The 14292-nt window shown below is 43.3% G+C and overlaps 1 protein-coding gene across 11 annotated transcripts in view; it reads right to left on the bottom strand.

The window, feature by feature from the left end:
* Nucleotides 1–14292, bottom strand: part of TSPAN4 (tetraspanin 4) — a 2368794-nt gene that overhangs the window by 829956 nt on the left and 1524546 nt on the right. Inside the window, exon 1 of one of the 11 annotated variants that reach the window (XM_069223130.1) lies at nt 8949–9293. The exons of 9 other annotated variants lie outside the window; for them this stretch is intronic. The gene's annotated coding sequence lies outside the window, so the exon portion shown is untranslated. One more of the 11 variants, XM_069223129.1, reaches the window with a different exon arrangement.

The following is a 14292-nucleotide window of genomic DNA, read 5'->3' as shown; positions in this document are numbered from 1 at the left end:
GCCCAATATGACTTGGTGCCCAAGAAAGCTTTCAAATATATCCAACTCTGCCATTCATTACTGTCACATATCCCCAGGCACACTCTTATCAAGGACTCCTTACCCTTGGAGGAACAGGTCCTTACAGAACCCTTACCAAAAAAGACGATCTCACTCATATATAAAAATGTATTGATAACTTGCGCAACACCCTTACTAATTTAAGGTCCAAATGGAAGGCTGACTTTTGAGTCTTTAAAGAGGGTGAATGAGAAGTGGTGATTTATGCAGGGTTCTGCCTTAAACACACACGTATCGCTCCTATTACTCCCGTACCACTGTGCATGCCATAGCTCGCAGCCCAAAAAACCTTTGCCTTAGAGACTGTGGGGAGGGGAAACATTCTTCCATATACTATCGGCCTGACTGGTGATACGGTCCTATTGGTTGCCAATACAGAAATTAACTGGAGAGGGCCTGGGAGCAAAGATAACGAATTCGGCCAAAATATGCCTCTTGCATGTTTGTAGGGATGACCCACCCCGAGATATAACAAATTGTGGACATCCTTAGAATTGTTGGTGGCAAAACGAAATATAGCACATCTGTGGGGTTCACAGGAGGCACCAACTGTAGCGGGATAGGAACAAGACATGGATTGGTGCATGCTGTCTGAAAAAACAATATATTTGGGCCAGAGGGGCCCCAAAGATGGATGGAGGCGGAATCCGTTGGAGGTCCCCAAGGCTCAGAACAGGGACACTTCTTGAATTCTGCTGAGAGATTATTTGTGAGATCATCACTGTGTGACCCTTTAATCGTGATTTTGATACGAGATCGCTTCACTGATGTAATGCCTTCTTGGGAACCCATGATTATGCTGCACTGCCTTTTGTTATGTTGTATGTCATTAAATTCAATAAAAAGATTTACTAAAAAATAAGTAGATAAATCCTAACAAATTTGGAGAAGTCAAACTTCGTGGACCTGCCATTTTTAGGTTTTGCCTGCATAATGTGCCACAGATGAGACCTTGAGCGGTTGAGACATAATACTCCAGTTGAGATCTCAACAACTGAATACTATATTTCAGGCGAGGCAACCCCAGAAAAGGCCTACATAACTGACAGTATTTTTAGGATGAAGTCCTTCTGAACTGTAAAAAAAGATGGAATAGGTGAACTTGAGAACTGAAGCCAGGAAAAAAATCTTAAAAGGGGCATAGAACCTGCCCCTTACTTACCTGAACTTACCATTCATTTATTTCAACATCGCTCTAATTTATGTGCTTCTGATTGGCCAGCACATCGTCTGCTTTCATTTCCTTTTCTGCTTTGCCGTCCACTAAGCCCTGTGGAGCCTGGACCCTTCCGGTCATTAGTCACTGGCTACTGGCCAATGTCCTTCCACAGGTTACTCACTTAAAAGCTACTTTTTATTCTATTTGTCATCAAGCACTCCATTTAAGCAGTCTTCTCCCCTGTGTGTTAACCCACGACCCCCACCAAGGTTTCAACTTGACCACTCTGCAATGTCACAGTCGACTCATTTTAATAGCTGTGCAATTAGCTAAAGGATTTTCCATTGCTCGTAATGCAGTTAACAAGTTTGTCAGCAATGTGACTTTCAAAACATTTGTGATATTGTTGATCTATGGCAGTGTTTTAGATATCTTTCAATGATCCTCTGAGTTATAGTTTTTCACCTCCATATCCAAAGGAACAGGATTTCATTTCCCTTCCACAAATTATTGTTTGCAACTTTGTGTCACAGCTAGCTTTGGACAGCATTGCTGCGTGTGAAGCCCTGCTGCAAAAGAAAAGCGAGCCAGCATCTTGGTATCCTAGGGAGATGATTACAGCCCAACTTTGTTAAACCTTTAGTGTCCTGGGCTTCATGTAGTGTGCACAAAGTCCCATAGAATTTTGCCTAAAGCAACTCAGATCTTGTGAGACACACAGATTTGCTCTGTCCTTCTTCGCCATATGATTCAGGAAGAATGAAGTACTGTTTTCTAGCATTGTTTGCAAATATGAACTAATTTTTTAAAAATGCATGTATTTGATTAGTTTTGCATTTTTCCGGGCTATGTATGTATTGTTATGTTACACGAAAGATTACTCTTCAGAAACAAATCACCTTTAATGTGTTAATTATGTAGAACTTTGCTAACACTTGACTTTCTTTTGGCAAAATTATATTTTGAGACATGCTGTCATTGATTGAGTGGAATGCCACAGATTGTTATTGATCAGAATTACGAACTGTTCTGTAACAGTTTATTTTCCTTGACACTATCAGCACCTGATAAACATGCTATATTTTGATGCCAGGAAACGTTAGGAATTTTGATTAATCTGTCCTGTTTGTGAAAATATTTCCCGTTTTTCTTAGTTTCCCAAATAAGACTGATTGATTCGTGAGAATTTGGGATCTCTGTGCACCGTGGGTTGCTTGCCTCTGGGACCCACGTTTTATAATATTATTTAGTGATATCGGGCACGCCACTCATCATAACATATTATAACATATAATAAACACAAAGAAGGCTTTTACAGTTCTTTAGTTATATTAAATACCAATAGTATTCAAGTTACTTAAAGTTCTCCACCTCAAAGTGTTTCGTGCAAAGATTAAGCAAATAGATGGATAAAACTGCACAGTGGATTTTCAATCTGTTCGGTTTTTCTTGTAAGTTTCATGACAGGTTTAGGCTTTCCATTCCTTACAGGGTATATGGTTTATGAAAAGTGGGCCTGATTCAACAGTGATATATGCTTTTCTAAAGAGCACTTATGGCAATGGTCTCCACCTCATAAAATATTCTCAGATGTTGGAATGGCACAAGGAGTAGTTGTCATGCGGCACCATAAATACACAGATGTGCCACTCTTTAAGTGACACTATTTGACCTCAGTTGTTTAACTTGCCTGAGCCCACCACTGCTGCCCATTGGGCCCTATGCATTTTCCTCCTGAGTAAAGAGTCATCCATGTGTACCCACTCTCTAGACTGGTCACATTTAGTTGGTGTAATGCACCAAAGGCAGGCACGTCTGTTTCTACTCCAAACGGGTGCAGCATCACCGTGCTCACTTCTGCCCCACATCTAATTCTGGCCTGCACTTGTGTGTCCCTACAGTGTCTATCGCATTTCACACAATGGCAGTAGGCTGTGCATGTGGATCATTGCCAGCTCCTTGCCAGTTTGTGGCCAGTTCCCCGGAAGTTGCAGGGGACCCATAGTGTCCGCTAGTTGATTGTCCCAGGATCACAGGATTTTAAGCCAATGATGAGACTCAAACCTGGTTCCCCAGCTCCAAAGTCGGCAGCTCTGCCTTCCCCGTGCATTAGCTGTGTTAACCCACCACCCCCATATACTCCAAAATGATTGTAATACAAACATTGGCAAAGACAATAAATCTTGCATAGGTGAAACCTATTGGTTTTGCCAATGCTTGTTATATTTATATTCAACATCCACACTGGTCATGTTTAGTGCTTCTTTTTTAACAGTTCTCGGCTGACAAGTAGGGGTGTTGAGACCAATGTATCAAAGGAGGCCAGGTATGGATGGGAGGGCAGATATGTGGCAGTGACCTTTTGTTCTCCTGGCCATGTGCCATTCTGCATATACTGCTTCTTGCAGATGTTGATGAATGATTACCACTTGTACAGCTGCTTCCTAAGAGGAACCCCTTCATTAAACTAGCAAACAAATATATCTGAACCAGCAAAATGAAGTTGCTTAGTCCTTTTTTAAAGAGGGTCCCCGAGTTGGTCTTTTTCAGATTCATGGGGAGTTCATTCCACTACTTTGCTGCCAGCAAAGAGAAGAATCGTACGCCTCTCTTGACTTTTAGGAATCTCAGAACATATAATAGACCCTAATTTGTGGGTGGAAGCACCCTACAGGGACATATTCTTTAAACATTCAAAAGAAATGGGAAGGACATTTTCGTGAATTGCTCTCAATATATTCAGTGGGGCCTTGTAGTTGAACCAATGAACTTCTTTCAAATTACGGGAGATGGACTGCCATCTGTGGTGATTAAGAATTAGTCGTGAAACAGCAGTCTGGAACATTTGCAGTTTCTTGATGAGAATGGCTGGGAACATTGGATATGGAGAGTTGGCATAATCTAATCTCGGTGTCACCAGGACATGCACAATCATTTTCACATGTGACCAGGCAAGCATTTTAAGGTATTTGTAAAGATGTGATCAAGGCAAAGCAATAGGCTGTGATGATTCTAATTTGGGGTTTGAAGCATCGCTCTTGATCACATTTTACCACCAAATTTTCACCCTGGAAAAAGGGCTGGGTGTTCCACTAAATCTTTCCACCAGCTCAGAAAGTCGCATGGAAAGGACTTGCCAAGGAACAGTAGCTCCGACTTTTTAGAGTTAAGCTTCTGGCATCTCGTCTGCATCCATCTTGTCACTGCAGTCAGACATCCTTAAAACCTATTATGGTGTTATTAACCTCGTAGAAAGACAGAAACAGTTGAGAGTCATCAGCATATTACACAGGGTTGAAACCCCAGGGTTCCACCTCCTTGGCCAAAGGATATATATAGGGCCACTGTGCCTCAACTCCTTATATATAGAAAAGAAAGGAGGAGATATATGCGGCTTGTGAAAGTCTAGACAAAAACTATTTTAACCACCGTCGGTCAGTCCACCTATTCCAACACCCTTGAAAAGCTCCAGCAAGATTGAATGAGACACAATGTCAAATGTGGTGCAGATAGATCTAAAAGCATTACCAGTGTCTTCACCCTCTGGTCTATCATAGGTTTTTATTCATTCCATGACCTTCAATAAGGCAACCTCTTTGCTGACCTCTGGGCAAAAACCTGATTGGGCCATCTGTGGTAACTACTTTTCTTCAATAAATCGGGACAGCTGTTTCTCCAACATTTTCATGAGAGCCCGCAGAAGGGAAATTGTCCTGAGAGTACTTGTGAGTACTTGCACTCTCTTTCAACTTAGGGAAACAGACCCAAGTTCCAGTTATTGATTGAAAAGAGCATTTACAGTGGGATTTAAGGCAGAAGAATCTGCCACGGAAATTCTTTCAAAGAAATAGAGTGGAGGATCCCCACCACTACTTGTTCCCTTACACCCTAAATCTGGATCATTATAGCCATTCAAGTTTACAAAGTTTATATAAATGTCCTCCACGTTCTCATACAAGTACTCCAACAGATTATCACATAAGAGCTATGAGGCTGTGACTTTTTGTTGACAAGTAGCAGGGGATAGGAATGAAAGGACAATCTTAAAGGTTTCCCTGGGTGTGTTGCCTGCATTGGTTATATGTCTAGCAAAAGCATCAAACTACGCTTTACGAATGCTTTTTGTGAAGCTTTTTAAACTCTCCATGTAGATCATTTTGCCTCCATATCGATCTGTTTTCTCCACTTTCTTTCCACCTGTGTAGACTGGAGCTTAGCTGCTTGCTGATCAGGGTGTAACATTATGCCTTTAGGGGCTAAATGCTCATAATAGTAGGCCCACACCAACCAGCAATTCAAGGTTGCCTTCTCAGGAAAAACCCGTGAATCCAATTTTCTGCCTAAACGTTTCCTGTCAGGATTTTTAAGGCAACACTAGTTGTGAAAGGAGCAAGGCTTTCGTCCCAGTTTGTCTGAAAAAATATGTGTACTCCACCTTGTATATTAGGAAGCAGATAGGTTACCTTGCCCTGCAGTATTTGTGATCTGGTTCTCGCAGACTATGGAAGTTCTCCCCAAATAATTGCCATGTCTGCTGAAACGCTGTACATACAAACAAAAACAGTCATTTGCCTCTTTTGCCACTGAAGCCCTCAAATTGGGTGAACTGCTCAAAGTAATATTTAAAAACGTAAGCAGCGGATAGATACAACTCACCCAATAAGAACAATTTGAGCTTCCGTGATGGCATTACTAATTGCAACCAACTAATCGAGATGCTCAAATCCCTTCAGTAGCAAAATATTGTAACCATTTCATGCTTGCACAGGCCTATAAAGGTCAAATATTCAGAATGCATCTACAAAATACAACTATGACTGACACCATATATCTTCTCCATAGCTCCCCATATCAACCCTGACCGAAGAGTATCTCTGGGTCGACCCTGGGCACTTGATTTTTATGATGTGTACTTTATAAATGATCTATTAGACCGATCATGTTTACTTGTGATGCATTGTTAAAAGTCTTCAGTTCACCCCCATTCGGATTTTTCCAGGTGGTTTCTTAACTTGTATTTCCTATTCTCCACAATATCATCTCACTCAAACACATTGGTCTAAAGAAAAACGAAGGTAATCTTCCCTAAGACATTATGCTACTGTGCAACCCAGCATTGATTGGGACTTGTAAACAAACGCATAGTACCAGCCCCAGAACCATGGTTCCTTTCAAAGCTACGCAGGAAACCAGCCCCATTGAGTCTATTAGAAATTCTTTACGCATGGTAAGGGTCAAAACTCTGTAAACGAAAAACATTAGCCACTTCAAGGTTTAGGTTTTGCAGCACTTATTAGATGCTCTGATTTTAAATTGTGCCATTAAAGGGATATCTCATAAGAAATACGTATTGCTGGATAGTCATATTTTTGTAAAGTGGTAACTACAGAGCTATTAAACACCTGAGCCAAGATTGTATCCACTGGCCATTGGAGAATGAGAAAGAGTACATGATGGATGGGGGATAGACATGAAAAACATTGGGAGAGAGCAAGGAAACATGCACTCCAATGGAGTACTGAAAGTAATTTAAAAAAATCCACTTCAAGTAAGCAGTGAAAGGAAACAATACATTCAATCACAACACAGCTAGACTGAAATGCTCCTGGGTGGGATAAACACAAGAAAAGAGAGGAGAACCATCGAATTTGAATCACACAATTGAGATAGATAACAAAGTCATCCAGTCATGAGAAGAGAGCTGATCCAAAGCCCACTTCAAGTATAATGGAAACAGTACTTCTGCGAACAGACAACTAGAGCTATTGGTAACTTAGACCTAAAAACAGATACTGCACTAAGCTATTAATTTTCCCAAAATCAAGAGAAAATGTCTTGTAAATTCACGCTAAGTTAGAGAATTGGTGAATCAGATATGATGGGACTCAGACATTTGCAAAAGCGGTGACTCTACTTGAGGTGAGAAGGACCTGACACCATGGGACAGAGAGTCCCATTAAAGGGAAATAGGCTGAGCCTGCTTTATGGAAGAGGGACTCCACTTCACAATAAAGGACTTGGCAACGTATTGATTGACATTGAGGGAAATAAAAACCTAAGACTAAATGACACTAAATGAGAGAATATAAGTGACTCTAAGGAAGAGAAAAGGGCTTGACACCTGAGACTAGAGGCAAGCCTAAGAGAAGGAGACATAAAGAACTGGAACTAAGGAAAATCATAGCATGACACCAAGGGACAGGAGATGGGCTCGACAGAAGAAGACAATGGCATACTTTCACTTGAAGAGAAAGACATTCTGATACTAAAGCATATTATAGGAGCTTGGCATAAATTGATTCAATAACATATACATACTAAAAAGTGTAGGATGGCCTGAGTGTGCAATGAGCTTCAATTCTCTCACAGACTACTGGGAGTGGATCCTCCATTCCGTTCCATCCACGGTGAAAGGGAAGGCATACATTGTGAGCTCAGTAATCTACCTGGGACTATGCTGAGGGAATGATAAAGTTGATTATTCTTATTCTTAAATCTACTATAATAATACACTTTGAAACCAATAAGTAAACAAATCAAGAGGGTGAAAGAAAAATATGTGCACACATCCTGCGAGTCTGCTTAATGTACGTGGATTGATAAAACGGGATTCTGGGTCCCAAATAGTTTTAAATCATTCCTGAAACACGTCATCACAGAGAAAATAAAAAAGTGAGAGTTCCTTCCAGGTCTGGGCAATGAGAAGCCACCCAATAGAGAAAGCAACACAAATGATTCCACTTCTTTCTACGTGAATGAGAACGGGTTGTACGACTCGTGCATTAGCCCTTTTCAGTTATTACTTGTGGGTTTTTTCTTCAATTGAATTTTCTATTTTTTTCTCAAACACTTTACATGGAAGTTTTGCATTACGGTCCCCTTCATTCATCGCTGGAAAGGACTAATCCTATGATGTTTACCCTCTACTTTGTCCAGGATGTGACCATGAGTGGTTCTATAAAGTGGGCTGTCCATCTGCACTGTCAATGCCAAATGGAAGTTCGGTGACAAGTACTATCACAAAGATTCCATACATTGCCAAGGACAGATCTGGTTCTACTTAATTGTCTCTCTTCATGGCTTCTCTTTGTGAATGAGGTGCCTCAATGAAGCAAAGTCACTGCAGTCTGCCAAACACTATGAACCAGGAGGTGTCATGAAGTGCTTTCACCACAATGCCCAACGTTCTGCTTGGTGGTCACACATTGCCAATACGTGGCTTCTGGAAACAGACTCCTCCCACAGTCTAACGCATTGCCAAGTGATGGTTCCATGAGTTTCCACAAAGAGAACTCACCCACTGTCTCAGACAGCATCATCAGGTGATTTTATTGAGTTGACTCGCTCACTGCCCTAGATACTTTAAATACACGACTTCAAGAAGCGGATTCCCCTCCATAATCCTGCACATTGCCAAGGGATGGTTCCAGGAGGGTCCATGAAGGGGTCACTCCTCTGTCTCAGGCATCAAACTGGTGCAGGGTTTTGAATGAGAACTGTGGATCAGTATCGTTGCAGATTACTGCATGTTTATTGCAAATCCATGGACATCTACAATGTCACCTTCAGAAAATAGAGAACCAAACCACATAACAATATCTTGCAAACATGCAACACTACAATCTCAGTCCTCAAACAAGTAAATCACGTACCGGTTAATACAGACACACCTCAGGCATAGACGTTGACTCATGCACCGTGAAACCTCACCACCGTGTTGCTTGCTGACCTTGTGTTAGGAGGATGTCTCCAGGAAAAAGACTCAATGCACGTCAGGAGGTCGAGGAACAGTACTCCGACAGTAGTGTACGAGCTGGCAGCGGTTACAGACCTAGAAGGGGTGTGCTCGGCCTGCCAGGAAGGCTCAGTTGCAAGTTCTGAGAGTAGTGCAGGCTTAGAATTCCACCACAGTGACTTTGCAGTTGCTCATATCTGGACTACAGAATGGAGGGATAGCCCCCGAGCTACTGGGTAGGGGACAGTGAAGGCGAGATCCCGAAGGAAGAGAACCGAGGTCTGCCCGGGGACAGAAAAGCGGTTAGAGGGTCCCAGGTATCCCAGGAATCAGAAGCATGCCTGGCAGATTCTGTAGTGGAGGGAAGTGAAACTGTTTCTGGAACAGTGACACGAGGAAGAGAAGTGACTCACACGGGAGCAGCCAGACCTAGGAATAGAACAGGCCTGGGTATGCAGCAGGCACTGCGTACAAGGCTTCAGAAGCAAACAGCAGACGGCGTGCAGAAACCAACAGACGTTGTTTCTAGGAAGCCGTGGGCTGGGTATAACCAGGCGCAGAGACCTATTTACGAGATGCAATCTACGGCCTGGCATCCATTACATAATCTCTTGGCATGCAGCAAAACATTCAGTGCTATCCTGGCATATTCCACGAGCATCCTCCAGACATCTTATAATACCATAATGTCCCAAATTAATTTACTTCAAGCTGTGTTGTGACACACGCTGCTCTACCCTGCCATGTCATAGTACACAGAAAATACCTCGACAAGCGCTTGTGCTTTACATGGACATGTCACAGAGGACGCCGATGTAATGGCGGCTCCCATCGCTGACGGCGAGCATGCAGGAAAAGGCTCAAACCCTGGCTTTTCAACATAACATTATGAGAAAGGGGATGCAAAGTTATTTAGCAGGTTATCAACGTGACAGGTACATGATTCACAGATTTATTAAATAAACTAGTAATAGAAAATAGAAATAGAAAACCAAAAACTACCCATCCCAACAACACTTGTAATCCCAGCATGCCCAATCCGAAGCCTGCTCTCTCTGTAAAATAAAAATGAATTCCACTGGTTATTTTAGTAGTATGTCTCATTGCAAGCATAAGCCTTTTATCTGTACAGCATTGATGGGCTGCACATCACGCATGCTCTCAGCCATCTTTAAGTTTTGATACCATCTCATATATTAACAAACCTAGCAGAATCCAAGGCATTCCCATTCCTTTTGGCACAATGTCCAGACATCGTTCCGAGTTACTCTACTGTAGTCTGCACCCCACCTTTCATTAGCTCTGAAAGTCCGGCTTCGTCCCTTGTGCCAGGCTTGTACATTTGCCTCTTGGATTATTTTTGCTTTAACAATGATGGGGGTCTCAGCCCTTGTGGTCCCCCAATAGAACCGCCCTAGTGGAACGTTCCCTTCAGAACGAGGTTCAAAGCTGGCTTTGACCTTCTCTGAGCGGTGTCTGATGCCCAGTAGAGGTCAGTGAGAAGAGCGCATTCTTGAAGAACACGTCTGCAGAGTATCGTCAGAGTACAAGCATGAACGTCAATTTTATGTCAGGACCGGAGGCTTCCGATTATGCTTCTCTTTCTTTACTGAAATTTCTACAGCAGCCAATAAACTTTAAGAAAACAAAAAAACTACCTATCCCAACAACACTTGTAATCCTAGCATGCCCAATCCGAAGCCTGCTCTCTCTATAAATGTCACTGACTCTAAAGTCCTTCCTCTTTCTTTGCTGCTGCGCAGCCGAAGCTAAGTACTCACAACTTTTTTGATTGATATTTGCTGTTTCAGTATGTTTATTGATTAGGCCTGTGGAGTGGGAACGGGGCCGAGTGGCACTCTTCAAAGGGTTTTCCCCTCATATCTAATGAAACTGGCATGTGCGCTTTTGCGCTAGACCTGTTCCCCTTTGTGGGTCTGTTTTGCATAATTATACCTCGCGCTTTCCTCTGCATCGGAGCGTGTTCACATTACGCTATGATCTCTGGGGAATGCGTGCATTTATGTTGCTGATGTTGGTCCTGGCCTCTGAGGGAGGCTGGAAGAGCGCTGCCTAAGGACTCTAGGCAAAGCAATTGCCAGTAGTGGCCCCCCAAATGCCCGACGAGGCACAAAAACGGTTAAGGGCTTGCCCTAGGGGATTGTTAGTAGGTGCTACTTCCACACTCAATATCTGGGCCTTTAAAGACTGTGGGGGTTATTCTAACTTTGGAGGAGGTGTTAATCCGTCCCAAAAGTGACGGAAAAGTGACGGATTTACCACCAGCCGTATTACGAGTCCATTATATCCTATGGAACTCGTAATACGGCTGGTGGTATATCCGTCACTTTACCGTCACTTTTGGGACGGATTAACACTCCTCCAAAGTTAGAATAACCCCCTGTATCTCTAGAGATAAATAGGAGTTTTTCTCCAGAAGAGGATGAATATTTCCAGGAAGAGGCAGAGGTGCCCTTCGAACATCAAATGGAGGACAGATTGGTACAGGCCCTTGGCCATCATGTACAGGACTCAGTAAATCAAGCACTGATTAAGGCCTTAAAACCTTTAACATACCCTTTGATAAAATTTGGGCAGAGAGAGTTAATGGGACATCCGTCCTCTGAGTCACTGACTAGAGATCCTCAAACCGATGATAGGGACCTGTCCCCGAGAGCACCTTTGGGGTCCTTTTCCTCAGCTAAGCTATTTTCTCAAATGGCAACTAGGGTCTTTAAGGACCATGAATATGGGCATGGGACCACGATGGATAATGAATCCTTTCCAATTCCGCTAGTACCTCGCACAGAGGATTCCCATTCATCTGCTTCACATTCGTCTGACTCAGATCAAGCTCAAGCAGAGCCCAAACAGTCAGGCAAATATAAACGCAAGTCCCATCACGCCGCAAAGGAGTGGTAGTGCAAAAACATTCGTTTTTTGACCCCGAAAACATTATTAATCCCAGATCTACTGAGTGGGTGCCATGTGTTGAGGTAGCACATTATGTGTAGGAAAGACTACGCAAGAGCTTTGATAAAGACGTGTGCAGTACTCCGCGTTCTGCATGTCCTTGCCCCTCATTATCGGGTAGAAGTGGCTGATACACCAGAACTAAACCCCAGTGTGGCTACGTTTCTAAAAATATTTGCTGGGTATTCTAAGGAGGGCCTAGATCGGGCCTGGAAGGGTTGCCAGGACAAACATCTTGACCTGTCGGGACCCATTACGAAAATCTTGGAACTGGCAGTTCAGGCTAAAGAAGCCAACACACCTTTGTACCCGGAGGCCATTGTAGAATGGGCTCAGAGAGTTATTTGCCTTTTAGGAAACGCTAACTGTGCCATGTCCACAGAACGATGGAAGTCATTTTTAATGCGTATAGACCCTAAACTGGCAGAACTCGCTCCTACAGAACCGGGATCTTTGGCTAATGGTCTACTTTTTGGGGACAAGTTTGTTAAAGACCTGGGCAAATATGTCTCCACTTTTTCAGCATTGGATAAAGCTCAAACCTTGATGAGGAGAATGTTTAGTGGTAACCTTTTTACAAAGGCTGGACACTATCAAGGTCGGGCGTCAGGCTGAGGATTTTATCAGACCTCTCCCAGCTACGTCCAGAGAGGCAGAGGTTTCTATCAAGCCACCTCAGGATTCTATCCGTCCAGATCCAGAAGAGGTTGTGGCTACAGAGGCGGTGGACGAGGTACTGACAACACCTCAGACGCCTCAGCTTCAGGTAAGAATAATCCCCTTTGCAGGAGTGGTTCTTGGGGGGAGGTTAAAGTACCACTTTCAAGCTTGGGCGCGCTTAGCCCAAGACCCTTGGATTCTGCAAACAGTGCAGGGTTACAGACTAGAGTTTTACTCCACTCCCAAACAAAGTCTGCCCCTCTTCCTCTTCATTTTTCCCAAACAGAGAGCTCTTTCATAGATGTGAAGATAATAGCGCTTCTGCACGAGCAAGCAATAATCAAATCCCAACCCCATCCGACAGGTTTTGTCAGGACAATATTTTTGATTCCGAAAAAAGGCGGAGGCTTTTGTCTGATGCTAAATCTAAAGGATTTCAACTCATGGATAGTGTACCATCACTTCAAGATGGAGGGTATCCATCTATTAAGAGACCGCTTACAAGAAGGAGATTGGTTAGTGTGTCTGGACCTCAAAGATGCCTACCTAACGGTGCCGATATTTTCTCTGCACCAGCGATTAATTCAATTTTTGTTTGGAGAGACCAATGGTAAGAATTCAATATCCTTCCATTCGGTCAGTCTTTGGCCCCTTGGTGTTTCACCAAGTTGCTATGCCCAGTAGCACAGTTTCTTTGAGAAAGAGGCGTCCGCCTCATTATCTATCTCAACGATATCCTAATCATGCCCCATTCCAGGAATTTGGTTCTAAATCATCTGGATTGGGAATTCAAGATTCTACCAAATCTCGGGTTCTTGATCAACAGCAAAAAGTCTATAACTTCTCCCACCCAATGTATAGAATTGTATAGAGCTTTCAGGTGGATTCCATTCAAGTGCAACTGAAGTTACCTCTGACGAAACATATCTCGATTAAGAGAGAGTTATGGAGAGCCTTTGAGACTGTATTGTTAATTCCGGGCCCTTTGCATTATCGAGGCCTCCAACGTCTGAAAATTATGCACCTCCGCAAGGGTCTGACTTACTCAGAACAGATTCTGTTGTCAGAGGAGGCCAAATCGGAGATTGCTTGGTGGCTGGACCACATGGATGCGCGGAAAGGCAAAGCCATCTTTGCATCCTTACCGGAAGTAGTGATAGAGTCAGATGCCAGTCAGTGCAGCTGGGGAGCTCGTTGCAGGGCAGTGGAGACGGGAGGTCGTTGGTCCTCAGAGGAGCAGAATCTTCACATCAACTGCTTAGAGCTTCTAGCGGGAGCTTCCGCGATTCGCTCCATTTTCCCACTAAAGGCCAGTTGCTGTATTCTGTTTCCGGATGGACAACATTTCAGCAGTGAGGTATATAAATCTCCTGGGCGGGACCAAGTGTCGCTTTCTGGCAGCGATCGCCAATTAATTTTGGAATTTTTGTCTCTATCATCAAATCTGAGTGTCAGCGGAGTATATTCCGGGTTGCTCCAATGTGGTAGCGGACTGGAACTCTTGTTTTCTAAAGGATGGCAGCGATTGGAAGCTGCATTAATCAGTTTTTCACAGTCTGAGCAATCAGTGGGGCTCATGCCTGATAGATCTGTTTGCATCCCGACTCAACTCCCAACTTCCACGGTTTTTCAGTTGGAGACCGGATCCACTAGCAGTGAACTCGGATGCATTTCTTCAGGAATGGCCCCAGGACCTCCTTTATGT

The sequence above is a fragment of the Pleurodeles waltl genome, chromosome 3_1, assembly GCF_031143425.1.
Source record: "Pleurodeles waltl isolate 20211129_DDA chromosome 3_1, aPleWal1.hap1.20221129, whole genome shotgun sequence".
NCBI lineage: Eukaryota > Metazoa > Chordata > Amphibia > Caudata > Salamandridae > Pleurodeles > Pleurodeles waltl.
Note: the sequence above shows the minus strand (reverse complement) of the source record. Positions and strands in the feature narration are given on the sequence as shown.